Consider the following 21,061-nt stretch of genomic DNA (forward strand, 5'->3'; position numbering starts at 1 on the left):
GATAAGACCTGGTCACTATATTCCAATGTTTATTGATGACTGCCCTTACGCGATTAATCCAAGGATGGTACTGTACAACTAGGGGGAGTCTTTTCTGAGGTGGGTTTATTTGGCCTATTGGTGGTGGTTTCGCATTTATCTAGCTGATGTGCAAGTAACCATTCTGGGTATCCCCTCTGCCTAAACTTATTGGTCATCTCGTCGAGACGAGTCTTACGGGTGGAGGGATTACTAACAATTCTATTAACCCTCTGAAATTGCGAAATAAGGTATGGACCTTTTAGTTGCAGGTGGATGATTGCTCTCATAGCTAAGCAGGCTGTTACGATCTGTATTTTTGGTATACAGGTCTGTTATGCATCGACCATCTTGACCCTTTATGACCCAGGTGTCCAGAAAAGGTATTTTAGAGGAATCAGTATGTACCGTAAACTTTAGTTCGGGCCATATGTTGTTAATGTAACGAAAAAATTCCTGGATGGTCACAACGTCGCACCGCCATATGCAAAACACATCGTCTATAAAACGCTTCCAAAAAATACAATGCTCTTGAAATAATGGGTGAGGATATATAAAATCCTGTTTGAATTGAGCCATGTAGCAATTTGCATACAGCGGTGCGACGTTGGACCCCATCGCGGTCCCGCGGCACTGTTGATAGTAGGTGTCTTGAAAAAGAAAATAATTTCTAGTCAGGACTATGGTCAAAAGGGCAAGAAGAAAATCTTTGATGTGGTGTGTAGTCACTTCGATCCAACATATTCCGCACAGCGGTTAAACCCTTAATGTGAGTTATGGAGGTGTATAAACTACACACATCTAGGGTCACTAATGTACAATCTGTATCGATTTTGAATTTTTTTGAGCTCCTCTAAAAAGTGTTGGGTATCCCTCAGATATGAAGGGTCAACTTGCGTTAAGGGTGTGAGAATTTTTTCGAGAAGAATGGCAGGAGGGGTCAGTACTCAATCGGATGCTGCTACTATTGGTCGTCCCGGAGGGATATAGTGACCATTGTAATATAGTGACCAGGTCTTATCCCCAGATTGTAGAATTCCAAAGCCCCCCCCATGTTATGCTATAAGCGGGCAGGCAATTTAAAAGATAAAATCATTAGAGCGGATATAGGCACCAATAAAAAGGGCCCCCGGCAAATGGTATTATCTACTGTCAGGAAGGGTACCTTTTCTTGTTTAAGCTGTATCCACTGTTATAGCATAATTAAAGGCCCCTACATCTCACACCCACATAGTGGGGAACAAATTCCAATAAAGGGCCATTTCACTTGCAATAGTACTTTCATTGTATATCTGTTGAAATGTCCATGTGGACTTTGTTATGTAGGTGAGACTACGATGAGAATGAAAGATCGCTTTGCGAAACATAAGTCGACAATTCGCAATGAAAATGTACTATTGCCAATCCCTTTGCATTTCCATCAACAAAAACACAATGTGTCACAACTTCGATTTCAGATTATCGAAGAGGCACTGCCACCTCGAAGGGGAGGTAACAGGGTGGAGTTACTACTTAAATGTGAAGCTTATTGGATTCACTGTTTACAAACGATGACACCCAAAAGGTTGAATCGTGAGTACGCGGTGAGTAGCTTCTTATGAAGATTTATGATGTTTATTACATATAACCACTATCCGTGTTTGATTTATGTAACTTTTTCTGTTATGTGTTTCCGCAGTGTAATTGATCCATAGCGATCTTCGATGACATAGAAGGATTGCATTCGTTTTTTCGTTTCTCGAGATTAAATGTTAGTAAACAAATTTTGGTTTCCTTGCCAATATGACATCAGAATCATATGACTTGAAGGCTTCTATCATGTGACTAAGGGTGGGCTATTTAAACATATGCTTATGTTCATTTCATTGCCACTTGCTGTTTGAGTTTGACAAAGGCACTTGCATGTGCTGAAACGCACGTCACTCTTATTCCATGAGTGGCGAATAAAATACTGACGACTACATCGCAAGGAGTGCCGGTTCTTTCTTTCACATAACAGAGTTGGGACGGTGGCAGAAATAATTGCAGTAATGCTGTGTTAACATCATTGTTTATTTTTCCATTCTTCTGATCCATCAGAAGAACAAAAAAGTAAAAACAAAAAAAACGTATTTTGAGCATCTGTAAAGCTCCTTTTAGATGGTCAATATTTGGTCAGTGTTTTGCATTAGTATTTCTAAGCCAAAAACAGGAGTGGGTCAAAAACAGAGATAAAATATAATGGAATTATATCCATCTCATCTGTGTTTTGGATCCACTCCTGCTTTTGGCTTACAAAGACTGATCAAATACTGACGGAATACTGACCATATGAAAGAGGCCATACGGATGCTCAAAATACAGGATCTTTTTTTTCTGTTCTTCTGACAGTTTAGAAGAAGGGAAAAATAAACTATGATGTCAACATGGACAAACAGGGACAATAGTGGCACCATTATAGAGTGGTTATGAGACCAACAGCGGTGGCAGTAACAGAGACAATAGTGGTCAGATAACACCAGTGTAATTGCAAGGCCTTGTGGCATGCTTATCCTTTTAAAAAAAAATCAACATGTATATACACTCACCTAAAGAATTATTAGGAACACTTGTTCTATTTCTCATGAATGCAATTATCTAGTCAACCACATCACATGGCAGTTTCTTCAATGCATTTAGGGGTGTCGCCCTGGTCAAGACAATCTCCTGAACTCCAAACTAAATGTCAAAATGGGAAAGAAATGTGATTTTAAGTAATTTTAAGCATGGCATGGTTGTTGGTGCCAGACGGGCCGGTCTGAGTATTTCACAATCTGCTCAGTTACTGGGATTTTCACGCACAACCATTTCTAGGGTTTACAAAGAATGGTGTGAAAAGGGAAAAACATCCAGTATGCGGCAGTCCTGTGGGCGAAAATGCCTTGTGGATGCTAGAGGTCAGAGGAGAATGGGCCGACTGATTCAAGCTGATAGTAGAGCAACGTTGACTGAAATAACCACTCGTTACAACCGAGGTATGCAGCAAAGCATTTGTGAAGCCACAACACGCACAACCTTGAGGCGGATGGGCTACAACAGCAGAAGACCCCACCGGGTACCACTCATCTCCACTACAAATAGGAAAAAGAGGCTACAATTTGCACGAGCTCACCAAAATTGGACTGTTGAAGACTGGAAAAATGTTGCCTGGTCTGATGAGTCTCGATTTCTGTTGAGACATTCAAATGGTAGAGTCCGAATTTGGCGTAAACAGAATGAGAACATGTATCCATCCTCTGATGGCTACTTCCAGCAGGATCATGCACCATGTCACAAAGCTTGAATCATTTCAAATTGGTTTCTTGAACATGACCATGAGTTCACTGTACTAAAATGGCCCCCACAGTCACCAGATCTCAACCCAATAGAGCATCTTTGTGATGTGGTGGAACGGGAGCTTCGTGCCCTGGATGTGCATCCCTCAAATCTCCATCAACTGCAAGATGCTATCCTATCAATATGGGCCAACATTTCTAAAGAATGCTATCAGCACCTTGTTGAATCAATGCCACGTAGAATTAAGGTAGTTCTGAAGGCAAAAGGGGGTCCAACACCGTATTACTATGGTGTTCCTAATAATTCTTTAGGTGAGTGTACAGTGAGGAACAGAAGTATTTGTACACCATGCGATTTAGCAAATTCTCCCACTTAAAAATCATGGAGGGATCTGAAATTCACATTGTAGGTGCATTCCCACTCAGAGACAGATTTAAAAAAAAAAATCAGGAAATCACATTGTATGATTTTTAAAGAATTTATTTGTCTTGCACTGCTGAACATAAGTATTTGAACACCTGAGAAACAGCAAGAATTCTGTCTCTCAAAGACCTGTTACTGTGCCTTTAAAAAGTCCACCTCTACTCCACTCATTAATATAACTTAGTAGCACCTGTCTGAGCTCTTTAACCGCCTCCGGACCGCCTAACGCAGGATCGCGTTCCGGAGGCGGCAGCCCTGCGCAGAGTCACGCATATATGCGTCATCTCGCGAGACGCAAGATTTCCTGTGAACACACAGGCGCGCGCGCTCACAGGATCGGAAGGTAAGCGAGTGGATCTCCAGCCTGCCAGCGGCGATCGTTCGCTGGCAGGCTGGAGATGTGATTTTTTTTTTAACCCCTAACAGGTATATTAGACGCTGTTTTGATAACAGCGTCTAATATACCTGCTACCTGGTCCTCTGGTGGTCCCCTTTGCTTGGATCGACCACCAGAGGACACAGGTAGCTCAGTAAAGTAGCACCAAACACCACTACACTACACTACACCCCCCCCCCCTGTCACTTATTAACCCCTTATGAACCCCTGATCACCCCCCTGTCATTGATCACCCCCCTGTAAGGCTCTATTCAGATGTCCGTATGATTTTTACGGATCCACTGATAGATGGATCGGATCCGCAAAACGCATACGGACGTCTGAATGGAGCCTTACAGGGGGGTGATCACCCCATATAGACTCCCTGATCACCCCCCTGTCATTGATCACCCCCCTGTAAGGCTGCATTCAGAGGTCCGTATGATTTTTACGGATCCACTGATACATGGATCGGATCCGCAAAACACATACGGACATCTGAATGGAGCCTTACAGGGTTGTGATCACCCCATATAGACTCCCTGATCACCCCCCTGTCATTGATCACCCCCCTGTCATTGATCACCCCCCTGTAAGGCTGCATTCAGATGTCCGTCTGATTTTTACGGATCCACTGATACATGGATCGGATCCGCAAAACACATACGGACATCTGAATGGAGCCTTACAGGGGGGTGATCACCCCATATAGACTCCCTGATCACCCCCCTGTCATTGATCACCCCCCTGTCATTGATCACCCCTCTGTCATTGATCACCCCCCTGTCATTGATCACCCCCCTGTCAGGCTGCATTCAGATGTCCGTATGATTTTTACGGATCCCCTGATACATGGATCGGATCCGCAAAACACATACGGACATCTGAATGGAGCCTTATAGGGGGGTGATCAATGACAGGGGGGTGATCACCCCATATAGACTCCCTGATCACCCCCCCTGTCATTGATCACCCCCCTGTCAATGATCACCCCCCTGTCATTGACCACCCCCCTGTAAGGCTCCATTCAGACATTTTTTTGGCCCAAGTTAGCGGAAATTATTATTTTTTTTCTTAAAAAGTCTCATATTCCACTAACTTGTGTCACAAAATTTAATCTCACATGAACTCACCATACCCCTCACGGAATCCAAATGCGTAAAATTTTTTAGACATTTATATTCCAGAATTCTTCTCACGCCTTAGGGCCCCTAGAATGCCAGGGCAGTATAAATACCCCACATGTGACCCCATTTCGGAAAGAAGACACCCCAAGGTATTCCGTGAGGGGCATATTGAGTCCATGAAAGATTGAAATTTTTGTCCCAAGTTAGCGGAAAGGGAGACTTTGTGAGAAAAAAAAATATCAATTTCCGCTAACTTGTGCCCAAAAATTTTTTTTTCTATGAACTCGCCATGCCCCTCATTGAATACCTTGGGGTGTCTTCTTTCCAAAATGGGGTCACATGTGGGGTATTTATACTGCCCTGGCATTCCAGGGGCCCTAAAGCGTGAGAAGAAGTCTGGGATCCAAATGTCTAAAAATGCCCTCATAAAATGAATGTGGGCCCCTTTGCGGAATGTGTTTTGGGGTGTCATTTTACATATACCCATGCTGGGTGAGATAAATATCTTGGTCAAATGCCAACTTTGTATAAAAAATGGGAAAAGTTGTCTTTTGCCGATATATTTCTCTCACCCAGCATGAGTATATGTAAAAAGACACCCCAAAACACATTGCCCAACTTCTCCTGAATACGGCGATACCACATGTGTGACACTTTTTTTGCTGCCTAGGTGGGCAAAGGGTCCCACATTCCAAAGAGCACCTTTAGGATTTCACAGGTCATTTACCTACTTACCACACATTAGGGCCCCTGGAAAATTCCAGGGCAGTATAACTACCCCACAAGTGACCCCATTTTGGAAAGAAGACACCCCAAGGTATTCCGTGAGGGGCATGGCGAGTTCCTAGAATTTTATATTTTTTTTCACATGTTAGCGGCAAATTATGATTTTTTTTTTTTTTCCCTTACAAAGTCTCATATTCCACTAACTTGTGACAAAAAATAAAAACTTCCATGAACTCACTATGCCCATCACAAAATACCTTGGGGTGTCTTCTTTCCAAAATGGGGTCACTTGTGGGGTAGTTATACTGCCCTGGCATTCTAGGGTCCCAAATGTGTGGTAAGAAGTTTGAAATCAAAATGTGTAAAAAATGACCGGTGAAATCCGAAAGGTGCTCTTTGGAATATGGGCCCCTTTGCCCACCTAGGCTGCAAAAAAGTGTCACACATGTGGTATCTCCGTACTCAGGAGAAGTTGGGGAATGTGTTTTGGGGTGTCATTTTACATATACCCATGCTGGGTGAGAGAAATATCTTGGCAAAAGACCACTTTTCCCATTTTTTTTATACAAAGTTGGCATTTGACCAAGATATTTATCTCACCCAGCATGGGTATATGTAAAATGACACCCCAAAACACATTCCCCAACTTCTCCTGAGTACGGCAATACCACATGTGTGTCACTTTTTTGCAGCCTAGGTGGGCAAAGGGGCCCACATTCCAAAGAGCACCTTTCGGATTTCACCGGTCATTTTTTACACATTTTGATTTCAAACTACTTACCACACATTTGGGCCCCTAGAATGCCAGGGCAGTATAACTACCCCACAAGTGACCCCATTTTGGAAAGAAGACACCCCAAGGTATTCGCTGATGGGCATAGTGAGTTCATAGAAGTTTTTATTTTTTGTCACAAGTTAGTGGAATATGAGACTTTGTAAGAAAAAATAAAATAAAAAATCATCATTTTCCACTAACTTGTGACAAAAAATAAAAAGTTCTATGAACTCACTATGCCCATCAGCGAATACCTTAGGGTGTCTACTTTCTGAAATGGGGTCATTTGTGGGGTGTTTGTACTGTCTGGGCATTGTAGAACCTCAGGAAACATGACAGGTGCACAGAAAGTCAGAGCTGCTTCAAAAAGCGGAAATTCACATTTTTGTACCATAGTTTGTAAACGCTATAACTTTTACCCAAACCATTTCTTTTTTTTACCCAAACATTTTTTTTTTTATCAAAGACATGTAGAACAATAAATTTAGAGAAAAATTTATATATGGATGTCGTTTTTTTTGCAAAATTTTACAACTGAAAGTGAAAAATTTCATTTTTTTGCAAAAAAAACTTTAAATTTCGATTAATAACAAAAAAAAGTAAAAATGTCAGCAGCAATGAAATACCACCAAATGAAAGCTCTATTAGTGAGAAGAAAAGGAGGTAAAATTCATTTGGGTGGTAAGTTGCATGACCGAGCAATAAACGGTGAAAGTAGGGTAGGTCAGAAGTGTAAAAAGTGGCCTGGTCTTTAAAGGGTTTCTATCACTTCGTAACACATATTTAGGTGTCAGACACTAGCGATCCGCTAGTGTCTGCTCTAACAAACCATCCTAATATGATAGGTTTTGGGGCAGCCGTTTTGCTAAAATAACAACTTATAGCTATATGCTAATGAGCCTCTAGGTGCTATGGGGGCGTCATTAGCACCTAGAGGCTCCGTCTACCTTCATAAACTGCCGCCGCCCAGCGCGTCCCTCCAGCCCGCCCATCTCCTCCTGAATGCGATCCTCTCCGTGCGCGTCTCTGTTCGGCGCATGCGCAGTGAATGTCTGACCGCTCCCCTGCTCAGACATCTCCACTGCGCCTGCGCCGATGACATCATAGTGCTCCGAGGAACAGGCGCAGTGGAGATGTCTGAGCAGGGAAGCGGTCAGACATTCACTGCGCATGCGCCGACCAGAGACGCGCACGGAGAGGATCGCATTCAGGAGGAGATGGGCGGGCTGGAGGGACGCGCTGGGCAGCGGCAGTTTCTGAAGGTAGACTGAGCCTCTAGGTGCTAATGACGCCCCCATAGCACCTAGAGGCTCATTAGCATATAGATATAAGTTGTTATTTTAGCAAAACGGCTGCCCCAAAACCTATCATATTAGGATGGTTTGTTAGAGCAGACACTAGCGGATCGCTAGTGTCTGACACCTAAATATGTGATACGAAGTGATAGAAACCCTTTAAGGGTGTTTAAGCTATAGGGGCTGAGGTGGTTAAAGACACTTGTCCACCACACAGTCAGTCAGACGCCAACTACTACCATGGGCAAGACCAAAGAGCTGTCAAAAGACATCAGAGACAAAATTGTGGATCTCCACAAGGCTGGAAAGGGCTACGGGGCAATTGCCAAGCAGCTTGGTGAAAATAGATCAACCATTGGAGCAATTGTTAGAAAATGGAAGAGGCTAAAGACGACTGTCAATCTCCCTCGGACTGGGGCTCAATGCAAGATCTCACCTTGTGGGATATCACTAAAGATAAGAAAGGTGAGGAATCAGCCCAGAACTACAAGGGTGGAGCTGGTCAATGACATGAAGAGAGCTGGGACCACAGTTTCAAAGGTCACTGTCGGTAGAACACTACGCCGTCATGGTTTCAAATCATGCATTGCACAGAAGATTCCGCTGCTTAAGTCATCACATGTCCAGGCCCGTCTGATGTTTGCCAATGACAATCTGAATGATCCAAAGGAGGCATGGGAGAAAGTCATGTGGTCAGATGAGACCAAAGTAGAAATTTTTGGTCTAAACTTCACTCGTCGTGTTTGGAGGTAAAAGAAGGATGAGTTACATCCCAAGAACACCATCCCTACTGTGAAGCATGGGAGTGGTAACATAATGCTTTAGGGGTGCTTTTCTGAGAAGGGGACAGGATGACTGCACTGTATTAAGGAGAGGATGAATGGGGCCATTTAATGTGAGATTTTGAGCAACAACCTCCTTCCCTCAGTCAGAGCATGACAACAACCTGAAGCACACAGCCAGGATAACCAAGGATTGGCTCTGTAAGAAGCATATCAAGGTTCTGGAGTGGCCTAGCCAGTCTCCAGACCTAAATCCAATAGAACATCTTTGGAGGGAGCTGAAACTCTGTGTTGCTCAGAGACAGCCCCGAAACCTGACAGATCAAGAGGAGATCTGTGTGGAGGAGTAGGCCAAAATCCTTGTTGCAGTGTGTACAAACTTGGTCAAGAACTACAGGAAAAATTTTACTTCTGTAATTGCAAACAAAGGCTTCTGTATAGAGTTGAGCGAACACCTGGATGCTCGGGTTCGAGAAGTTCGGCCGAACTTCCCGGAAATGTTCGGGTTCGGGATCCGAACCCGACCCGAACTTCGTCCTGAACCCGAACCCCATTGAAGTCAATGGGGACCCAAACTTTTCGGCACTAAAAAGGCTGTAAAACAGCCCAGGAAAGGGCTAGAGGGCTGCAAAAGGCAGCAAAATGTAGTTAAATCCCCTGCAAACAAATGTGGATAGGGAAATGAATAAAAATAAAAATAAAATAAATAAAAATTAACCAATATCAATTGGAGAGATGTCCTATAGCAGAGAATCTGGCTTCATGTCAGCAGAGAATCAGTCTTCATGTCATAGCAGAGAATCAGGCTTCACGTCACCCAACACTGGAACAGTCCATTGTCCGATATTTAGGCCCCGGCACCCAGGCAGAGGAGAGATGTCCCATAACAGAGATTCAGGCTTCATGTCAGCAGAGAATCAGTCTTCATGTCATAGCAGAGAATCATGCTTCACGTCACCCAACACTGGAACAGTCCATTGTCAGATATTTAGGCCCCGGCACCCAGGCAGAGGAGAGAGGTCCCATAACAGAGAATCTGGCTTCATGTCAGCGACTCAGCAGAGAATCACTCTTCATGTCACCCACCACTGGAACAGGCCACTGTCAGATATTTTTAGGCCCCGGCACCCAGACAGAGGAGAGGTTCATTCAACTTTGGGTTGCCCCACAATATAATGGTAAAATGAAAATAAAAATAGGATTGAATGAGGAAGTGCCCTGGAGTACAATAATATATGGTTAAGGGGAGGTAGTTAATGTCTAATCTGCACAAGGGATGGACAGGTCCTGTGGGATCCATGCCTGGTTCATTTTTATGAACGTCAGCTTGTCCACATTGGCTGTAGACAGGCGGCTGCGTTTGTCTGTAATAACGCCCCCTGCCGTGCTGAATACACGTTCAGACAAAACGCTGGCCGCCGGGCAGGCCAGCACCTCCAAGGCATAAAAGGCTATCTCTGGCCACGTGGACAATTTGGAGACCCAGAAGTTGAATGGGGCCAAACCATCAGTCAGTACGTGGAGGGGTGTGCACACGTACTGTTCCACCATGTTAGTGAAATGTTGCCTCCTGCTAACACGTTCCGTATCAGGTGGTGGTGCAGTTAGCTGTGGCGTGGTGACAAAACTTTTCCACATCTCTGCCATGCTAACCCTGCCCTCAGAGGAGTTGGCCGTGACACAGCTGCGTTGGCGACCTCTTGCTCCTCCTCTGCCTTCGCCTTGGGCTTCCACTTGTTCCCCTGTGACATTTGGGAATGCTCTCAGTAGCGAGTCTACCAACGTGTGCTTGTACTCGCGCATCTTCCTATCACGCTCCAGTGCAGGAAGTAAGGTGGGCACATTGTCTTTGTACCGTGGATCCAGCAGGGTGGCAACCCAGTAGTCCGAACACGTTAAAATGTGGGCAACTCTGCTGTCGTTGCGCAGGCACTGCAGCATGTAGTCGCTCATGTGTGCCAGGCTGCCCAGAGGTAAGGACAAGCTGTCCTCTGTGGGAGGCGTATCGTCATCGTCCTGCGTTTCCCCCCAGCCACGCACCAGTGATGGGCCCGAGCTGCTTTGGGTGCCACCCCGCTGTGAACATGCTTCTTCCTCATCCTCCTCCACCTCCTCCTCATCCTCATCCTCGTCCTCCTTGTCCTCCAGTAGTGGGCCCTGTCTGGCCACATTTGTACCTGGCCTCTGCTGTTGCAAAAAACCTCCCTGTGAGTCACTTCGAAGAGACTGGCCTGAAAGTCCTAAAAATGACCCCTCTTCCTCCTCCTCCTCCTCCTGGGCGACCTCCTCTTCCATCATCGACCTAAGTGTTTTCTCAAGGAGACATAGAAGTGGTATTGTAACGCTGATAACGGCGTCATCGCCACTGGCCATGTTGGTGGAGTACTCGAAACAGCGCAACAGGGCACACAGGTCTCGCATGGAGGCCCAATCATTGGTGGTGAAGTAGTGCTGTTCCGCAGCTGAAACTCCACTATGGCCTGCTGCTGCTCGCACAGTCTGTCCAGCATGTGCAAGTTGGAGTTCCACTTGGTGGGCACGTCGCATATGAGGCGATGAGCGGGAAGGCCGAAGTTACGCTGTAGCGCAGACAGGCGAGCAGCGGCAGGATGTGAATGCCGGAAGCGCGAACAGACGGCCCGCACTTTATGCAGCAGCTCTGACATGTCGGGGTAGTTGTGAATGGACTTCTGCACCACCAAATTCAGCACATGCGCCAGGCAAGGGATGTGCGTCAAACCGGCTAGTCCCAGAGCTGCAACGAGATTTCGCCCATTATCGCACACCACCAGGCCGGGCTTGAGGCTCACCGGCAGCAACCACTCGTCGGTCTGTTGTTCTATACCCCGCCACAACTCCTGTGCGGTGTGGGGCCTGTCCCCCAAACATATGAGTTTCAGAATGGCCTGCTGACGTTTACCCCGTGCTGTGCTGAAGTTGGTGGTGAAGGTGTGTGGCTGACTGGATGAGCAGGTGGAAGAAGAGGAGGAGGAAGATGAGTAGGAGGAGGAGGAGACAGGAGGCAAAGAATGTTGCCCTGCGATCCTTGGCGGCGGAAGGACGTGCGCCAAACAGCTCTCCGCCTGGGGCCCAGCCGCCACTACATTTTCCCAGTGTGCAGTTAGGGAGATATAGCGTCCCTGGCCGTGCTTACTGGTCCACGTATCTGTGGTTAGGTGGACCTTGCCACAGATGGCGTTGCGCAGTGCACACTTGATTTTATCGGATACTTGGTTGTGCAGGGAAGGCACGGCTCTCTTGGAGAAGTAGTGCCGGCTGGGAACAACATACTGTGGGACAGCAAGCGACATGAGCTGTTTGAAGCTGTCTGTGTCCACCAGCCTAAATGACAGCATTTCATAGGCCAGTAGTTTAGAAATGCTGGCATTCAGGGCCAGGGATCGAGGGTGGCTAGGTGGGAATTTACGCTTTCTCTCAAATGTTTGTGAGATGGAGAGCTGAACGCTGCCGTGTGACATGGTTGAGATGCTTGGTGACGCAGGTGGTGGTGTTGGTGGTACATCCCATGTTTGCTGGGCGGCAGGTGCCAACGTTCCTCCAGAGGCGGAGGAAGAGGCCGAGGCGGCAGCAGCAGAAGAGGCCGAGGCGGCAGCAGCAGAAGAAGTAGCAGGGAGAGCCTGAGTGACTTCCTTGTTTTTAAGGTGTTTACTCCACTGCAGTTCATGCTATGCATGCAGGTGCCTGGTCATCCAGGTTGTGCTAAGGTTCAGAACGTTAATGCCTCGCTTCAGGCTCTGATGGCACAGCGTGCAAACCACTCGGGTCTTGTCGTCAGCGCATTGTTTGAAGAAGTGCCATGCCAGGGAACTCCTTGAAGCTGCCTTTGGGGTGCTCGGTCCCAGATGGCGGCGGTCAGTAGCAGGCGGAGTCTCTTGGCGGCGGGTGTTCTGCTTTTGCCCACTGCTCCCTCTTTTGCTACGCTGTTGGCTCGGTCTCACCACTGCCTCTTCCTCCGAACTCTGAAAGTCAGTGGCATGACCTTCATTCCATGTGGGGTCTAGGACCTCATCGTCCCCTGCATCGTCTTCCACCCAGTCTTGATCCCTGACCTCCTGTTCAGTCTGCACACTGCAGAAAGACGCAGCAGTTGGCACCTGTGTTTCGTCATCATCAGAGACGTGCTGAGGTGGTATTCCCATGTCCTCATCATCAGGAAACATAAGTGGTTGTGCGTTAGTGCATTCTATGTCTTCCACCGCTGGGGAAGGGCTAGGTGGATGCCCTTGGGAAACCCTGCCAGCAGAGTCTTGAAACAGCATAAGAGACTGCTGCATAACTTGAGGCTCAGACAGTTTCCCTGATATGCATGGGGGTGATGTGACAGACTGATGGGCTTGGTTTTCAGGCGCCATCTGTGCGCTTTCTGCAGAAGACTTGGTGGGAGATAATGTGAACGTGCTGGATCCACTGTCGGCCACCCAATTGACTAATGCCTGTACCTGCTCAGGCCTTACCATCCTTAGAACGGCATTGGGCCCCACCAAATATCGCTGTAAATTCTGCTGGCTACTGGGACCTGAGGTAGTTGGTTCACTAGGACGTGTGGCTGTGGCAGAACGGCCACGTCCTCTCCCAGCACCAGAGGGTCCACTAACACCACCACGACCATGTCCGCGTCCGCGTCCCTTACTAGATGTTTTCCTCATTGTTACCGTTCACCACAATAAGAAAAATATTATTTGGCCCAATGTATTGAATTCAAATTCAGGCCTTTTTTTACAGACACCTAACACTATCTGGCTATCTATTTATGTACCGTATTACACTAATACAGGCACAGCAATAATGACAGATTTAGCTGAATATAAATTTGAGGCCTATTGTTTAGGCGCTGGGTGACAGGTATACGTTTACGGACAGAATTAGACTTGGATATGCACAGTAGCGTGTGTGTGTGGTAAGTTATTGAGAATGACCCTATCAGCACCTTGAATCTAATATACCCTTTTATGGATAGATTTAAAGTAGGCCTGATACAGCAGAAACCACTAATTTAGGAAATTGCTAGGTTGGGAATTGTATTTCAACCCAGAACAAAAACTGTGCTTTGACGGACACAATATAACTTGACCAGCTACAGCAATAACCACAGATTTAGATGAATATAAATTTGAGGCCTATTATTTAGGCGCTGGGTGACAGGTATACGTTTACAGACAGAATTAGACTTGGATATGCACAGTAGCGTGTGTGTGAAGTTATTGAGAGTGACCCTATCAGCACCTTGAATCTAATATACCCTTTTAATGAATAGATTTAAAGTCGCCCTGATACAGCAGAAACCACTGATTTAGGAAATTGCTAAGTTGGGAATTGTATTTCAACCCAGAACAAAAAAATATCCTGTGGTGAAACCAACCTCGCCACTGTGTTTTGGAGAGGACTGGCTGCTGGCCTCTTGCCCCTGGATTATGGGCCATATACTAACTTTTAAACCCCTGAACCTATTCAAGTGAATTTTGGATAGGTTTGTCCCCAAGTTATACTGTTTAAATTGATGTTAGTTATATGTATGGCCAATGTAAACTCACAAAGTTGTAACAATTTATAATAAGTGTAACTTGTCAGCTTGGGAGGAAATGCTGGGTGTGTTTCTATTGTGCCATTGTCCCATTGTGTGTTTAAAGGGTGATGTCTGTCCTATTGTCTGCACATGTGTATTGGTGACTTCTCTTTGTCTTGAGAGATAATTGGATTGCTCCTCAGGTTGTCTCCGGGACAGAGAGGAGGGAACCATGATGCATTGTGGGGATATGTTGTATCTGTCCTATGTCACAGTCTTCATTCTGGTCCTCTGGGGGCGTGAACGATTGGTTGCTGTAGTTACATTGTATGTGTTGTAAATTACTGATTGGTTATATTTCAAACCGCTGTGGGCAGTACTATGTTTGTGGTTTATGAATAAAAGAGGCTGTACGTGAAGTACAGTCAGACCACTGCTTGACCCTCAACACGGAGCCTTGTCTCGTTATTCGGGGGATCCGCTGTATGCTGTTAGGGACTGATTGCCAGGGGTGTAAGCTGATTCCTGTTAGTCTGCTAGCAGCTATTCGTGAGGTTCCAGTTTGGAGTGCTACTTTGTATCCAGTTCGGGAGCTTGGTGTTCTGCAGTAGCTGTGCCTGTCTCTCAGAAAAGGGGCATATCGCCTAAACAGATTTTAACCCCTTGTCTGCTGAAACGGTCCGTTAGAATCCTTTGCCAGACAGCAGACAGTATTACAATTGGCTGGCCACAGCTGAAACACCAGATTTAGGGTACTGCTATTTTGGCAATTGTATTTCACCCCTCAATAAAATAGCAAGCACAGCCAAGCCCCTGATGTAGGATATAGCCAAAAAATAACCACACTATTGATGGTGGCAGCTTGCCCCTGATGTAGGATATAGCCAAAAAATAACCACACTATTGATGGTTAAATGGACTTGGTGGCAGCTTGCCCCTGATGTAGGATATAGCCAAAAAATAACCACACTATTGATGGTTAAATGGACTTGGTGGCAGCTTGCCCCTGATGTAGGATATAGCCAAAAAATAACCACACTATTGATGGTTAAATGGACTTGGTGGCAGCTTGCCCCTGATGTAGGATATAGCCAAAAAATAACCACACTATTGATGGTTAAATGGACTTGGTGACAGCTTGCCCCTGATGTAGGATATAGCCAAAAAATAACCACACTATTTATGGTTAAATGGACTTGGTGGCAGCTTGCCCCTGATGTAGGATATAGCAAAAAAAATAACCACACTATTGATGGTTAAATGGACTTGGTGGCAGCTTGCCCCTGATGTAGGATATAGCCAAAAAATAACCACACTATTGATGGTTAAATGGACTTGGTGGCAGCTTGCCCCTGATGTAGGATATAGCAAAAAAATAACCACACTATTGATGGTTAAATGGACTTTGTGACAGCTTGCCCCTGATGTAGGATATAGCAAAAAAATAACCACAGTATTGATGGTTAAATGGACTTGGTGGCAGCTTGTGCTGGCGCACCACAAGCCACAAAATGGCCGCCGATCACCCCAGAAAAAAGTGACTGAAAAACGCTCTGGGCAGCCTAAAAACAGTGAGCAATTGAATAGCAGCAGTTAAATGATCCACAGCTGTAGATCGATCACTGACTTAAGTGTTTTGGAGGAGTTAATCACTGCCTAATCTCGCCCTAAGAACAGTCGCAGCTGCAACCTCTCCCTACACTAAGCACAGCAGAGTGACGTGCGGCGCTATGTGACTCCAGCTTAAATATAGTCTGGGTCACATGCTGCACTGGCCAATCACAGCCATGCCAATAGTAGGCATGGCTGTGATGGCCTCGTGGGGCAAGTAGTATGACGCTTGTTGATTGGCTGCTTTGCAGCCTTTCAAAAAGCGCCAAGAAAACGACGAACACCGAACCCGAACCCAGACTTTTAATAAAATGTTCGGGTCCGTGTCACGGACACCCCAAAATTCGGTACGAACCCGAACTATACAGTTCGGGTTCGCTCATCCCTACTTCTGTACCAAATATTGACACTGATTTTCTCAGGTGTTCAAATACTTATGTTCAGCAGTGCAAGAAAAATACCTTCTTTAAAAATCATACAATGTGATTTCCTGTTTTTTTTTTTTTTTTTTTTATTCTGTTTAAATTCTGTCTCTCAGAGTGGGAATGGACCTACAATGTGAATTTCAGACCCCTCCATGATTTCTAAGTGGGAGAACTTGCAAAATCGCTGGGTGTTCAAGTACTTCTGTTCCTCACTGCATCAGTAGGCCTAGAAGTCCCTTTGTAGGAATGGCAGTAGAGGCATCAGGTGAGTGGCAGCATCAGAATGGTGGCAGCAGCACGTGGCGAGAAGTAATGGCCCACTTTGCAGAATATTCTGGTATTGCAGCATACTACAGTATTATAATTAGTGGCAGAATTATCTATTCTGTTGTATCAGGCATCGTTGTCTGGAAATCCTGGTTGACCCACGCCTGATTCATCTTTATTAAGGATAGTCTATCAGCATTTTGGGAGAAATAGCGAGTTCTCTTAGGGGTAACTATGCCCCCTGCAGCACTGAACACACGCTATGATGCCACACTACTGGCAGGGCAGAAAAGTATGCCCATGAAAAACTTGGCCAGTTGCTGCCGCACTTCAAGTTTGTATGCCCAGTAGTCCAAGGGATCTTGGATCATGGGTGACAGGGTGCAGTCCAAGTATGCCACCACCTGCTGGTTGAGGATCTGCTGCATGTCTTGCTGCTGCTGCTTGGTGCTTTCTTCAGTAGGCATCTGAAGAAAACTGCTCATCATAGACTCCAGACTGACGTTGCTGCATATGGAGCACGTGCTTCTCATGCCCCCTCCAAATCAGTCATGGCAGGAAAGCATGAGCTCAGAGGGTCCCCCCGGTCAGACTTCCATAAGGATGTTGTGTTAATCTCAGTCATCTTTGTCATTGCCCTTTAGCTTCTCATGCTCCTCCTGCTCCTCTGTCGCTTTGGCAGATAAAGCACATAGTTCTGTATAAAATTCCTGGGCATTTATGTCCTCTCCTCGTCCTCATCCTCCTCAGGACTCAGGTGGCCATGAGATGCAGGTGTAACGTCCTCTGTCCCCTCGCCAGTCAGATTTCTCAGCATCCCCTCCAGGACGTCAAGAAGTGTAATGACTAGAGTTGAGCGAACACCTGGATGTTCGGGTTCGAGAAGTTCGGCTGAACTTCCCGGAAATGTTCGGGTTCGGGATCCGAACCCGACCCGAACTTCGTCCCGAACCCGAACCCCATTGAAGTCAATGGGGACCCAAACTTTTGGGCACTAAAAAGGCTGTAAAACAGCCCAGGAAAGAGCTAGAGGGCTGCAAAAGGCAGCAACATGTAGGTAAATCCCCTGCAAACAAATGTGGATAGGGAAATGAATTAAAATTAAAATTAAAAAAATAAAAATGAACCAATATCAATTGGACAGAGGTCCCATAGCAGAGAATCTGGCTTCACGTCAGCAGAGAATCAGTCTCTTCATGCCATAGCAAATAATCTGGCTTCATGTCAGCAGAGGATCAGTCTCTTCATGCCATAGCAGAGAATCTGGCTTCATGTCACGCACCACTGGAACAGGCCACTGTCACACATTTAGGCCCCGGCACCCAGACAGAGGAGAGCGGTCCCGTAACAGAGAATCTGGCCTTATGTCAGCGCAGAATCTGTATTCATGTCATAGCAGAGAATCAGGCTTCACGTCACCCACCACTGGAACAGGCCACTGTCACACATTTAGGCCCCGGCACCCAGACAGAGGAGAGGTTCATTCAACTTTGGGTTGCCCCGCAATATAATGGTAAAATGAAATTAAAAATAGTATTGAATGAGGAAGTGCCCTGGAGTAGAATAATATATTGTTAAGGGGAGGTAGTTAATATCTAATCTGCACAAGGGATGGACAGGTCCTGTGGGATCCATGCCTGGTTCATTTTTATGAACGTCAGCTTGTCCACATTGGCTGTAGACAGGCGGCTGAGTTTGTCTGTAATGACGCCCCCTGCCGTGCTAAATACACGTTCAGACAAAACGCTGGCCGCCGGGCAGGCCAGCACCTCCAAGGCATAAAAGGCTAGCTCTGGCCACGTGGACAATTTGGAGACCCAGAAGTTGAATGAGGCCGAACGATCAGTCAGTACGTGGAGGGGTGTGCACAGGTACTGTTCCACCATGTTAGTGAAATGTTGCCTCCTGCTAACACGTTCCGTATCAGGTGGTGGTGCACTTAGCTGTGGCGTGTTGACAAAACTTTTCCACATCTCTGCCATGCTAACCCTGCCCTCAGAGGAGCTGGGCGTGACACAGCTGCGTTGGCGACCTCTTGCTCCTCCTCTGCCTTCGCCTTGGGCTTCCACTGGTTCCCCTGTGACATTTGGGAATGCTCTCAGTAGCGCGTCTACCAACGTGCGCTTGTACTCGCGCATCTTCCTATCACGCCACATTTGTACCTAGCCTCTGGTGTTGCAAAAAACCTCCCTCTGAGTCACTTCGAAGAGACTGGCCTGAAAGTGCTAAAAATGACCCCTCTTCCTCCTCTTCCTCCTGGGCCATCTCCTCTTCCATCATCGCCCTAAGTGTTTTCTCAAGGAGACATAGAAGTGGTATTGTAACGCTGATAACGGCGTCATCGCCACTGGCCATGTTGGTGGAGTACTCGAAACAGCGCAACAGGGCACACAGGTCTCGCATGGAGGCCCAGTCATTGGTGGTGAAGTGGGTCTGATCCGCAGTGCGACTGACCCGTGCGTGCTGCAGCTGAAACTCCACTATGGCCTGCTGCTGCTCGCACAGTCTGTCCAGCATATGCAAGGTGGAGTTCCACCTGGTGGGCACGTCGCATGTGAGCGGGAAGGCCAAAGTTACGCTGTAGCGCAGACAGGCGAGCAGCGGCAGGGTGTGAACGCCGGAAGCGCGAACAGACGGCCCGCACTTTATGCAGCAGCTCTGACATGTCGGGGTAGTTGCGAATGAACTTCTGCACCACCAAATTCAGCACATGCGCCAGGCAAGGGATGTGCGTCAAACCGGCTAGTCCCAGAGCTGCAACGAGATTTCGCCCATTATCGCACACCACCAGGCCGGGCTTGAGGCTCACCGGCAGCAACCACTCGTCGGTCTGTTGTTCTATACCCCGCCACAACTCCTGTGCGGTGTGGGGCCTGTCCCCCAAACATATGAGTTTCAGAATGGCCTGCTGACGTTTTACCCCGTGCTGTGCTGAAGTTGGTGGTGAAGGTGTGTGGCTGACTGGATGAGCAGGTGGAAGAAGAGGAGGAGGAAGCTGAGTAGGAGGAGGAGGAGACATGAGGCAAAGAATGTTGCCCTGCGATCCTTGGCGGCGGAAGGACGTGCGCCAAACAGCTCTCCGCCTGGGGCCCAGCCGCCACTACATTTACCCAGTGTGCAGTTAGGGAGATATAGCGTCCCTGGCCGTGCTTACTGGTCCACGTATCTGTGGTTAGGTGGACCTTGCCACAGATGGCGTTGCGCAGTGCACACTTGATTTTATCGGACACTTGTTTGTGCAGGGAAGGCACGGCTCTCTTGGAGTAGTGGCGGCTGGGAAAAACATACTGTGGGACAGCAAGTGACATGAGCTGTTTGAAGCTGTGTGTGTCCACCAGCCTAAATGACAGCATTTCATAGGCCAGTAGTTTAGAAATGCTGGCATTCAGGGCCAGAGATCGAGGGTGGCTAGGTGGGAATTTACGCTTTCTCTCAAATGCTTGTGAGATGGAGAGCTGAACGCTGCCGTGTGACATGGTTGAGATGCTTGGTGACGCAGGTGGTGGTGTTGGTGGTACATCCCATGTTTGCTGGGCGGCAGGTGCCAACGTTCCTCCAGAGGTGGAGGAAGAGGCCGAGGCTGCAGCAGCAGAAGAGGCCGAGGCTGCAGCAGCAGAAGAGGCCGGGGCGGCAGCAGCAGAAGAGGTAGCAGGGGGAGCCTGAGTGACTTCCTTGTTTTTAAGGTGTTTACTCCACTGCAGTTCATGCTTTGCATGCAGGTGCCTGGTCATGCAGGTTGTGCTAAGGTTCAGAACGTTAATGCCTCGCTTCAGGCTCTGATGGCACAGCGTGCAAACCACTCGGGTCTTGTCGTCAGCACATTGTTTGAAGAAGTGCCATGCCAGGGAACTCCTTGAAGCTGCCTTTGGGGTGCTCGGTCCCAGATGGCGGCGGTCAGTAGCAGGCGGAGTCTCTTGGCGGCGGGTGTTCTGATTTTGCCCACTGCTCCCTCTTTTGCTACGCTGTTGGCTCGGTCTCACCACTGCCTCTTCCTCCAAACTGTGAAAGTCAATGGCACGACCTTCATTCCATGTGGGGTCTAGGACCTCATCGTCCCCTGCATCGTCTTCCACCCAGTCTTGATCCCTGACCTCCTGTTCAGTCTGCACACTGCAGAAAGACGCAGCAGTTGGCACCTGTGTTTCGTCATCATCAGAGACGTGCTGAGGTGGTATTCCCATGTCCTCATCATCAGGAAAAATAAGTGGTTGTGCGTAGTGCATTCTATCTCTTCCACCCCTGGGGAAGGGCTAGGTGGATGCCCTTGGGAAACCCTGGCAGCAGAGTCTTCAAACAGCATAAGAGACTGCTGCATAACTTGAGGCTCAGACAGTTTCCCTGATATGCATGGGGGTGATGTGACAGACCGATGGGCTTGGTTTTCATGCGCCATCTGTGCGCTTTCTGCAGAAGACTGG

Source organism: Bufo bufo, chromosome 8 (assembly GCF_905171765.1).
Source record: "Bufo bufo chromosome 8, aBufBuf1.1, whole genome shotgun sequence".
Classification (NCBI taxonomy): domain Eukaryota; kingdom Metazoa; phylum Chordata; class Amphibia; order Anura; family Bufonidae; genus Bufo; species Bufo bufo.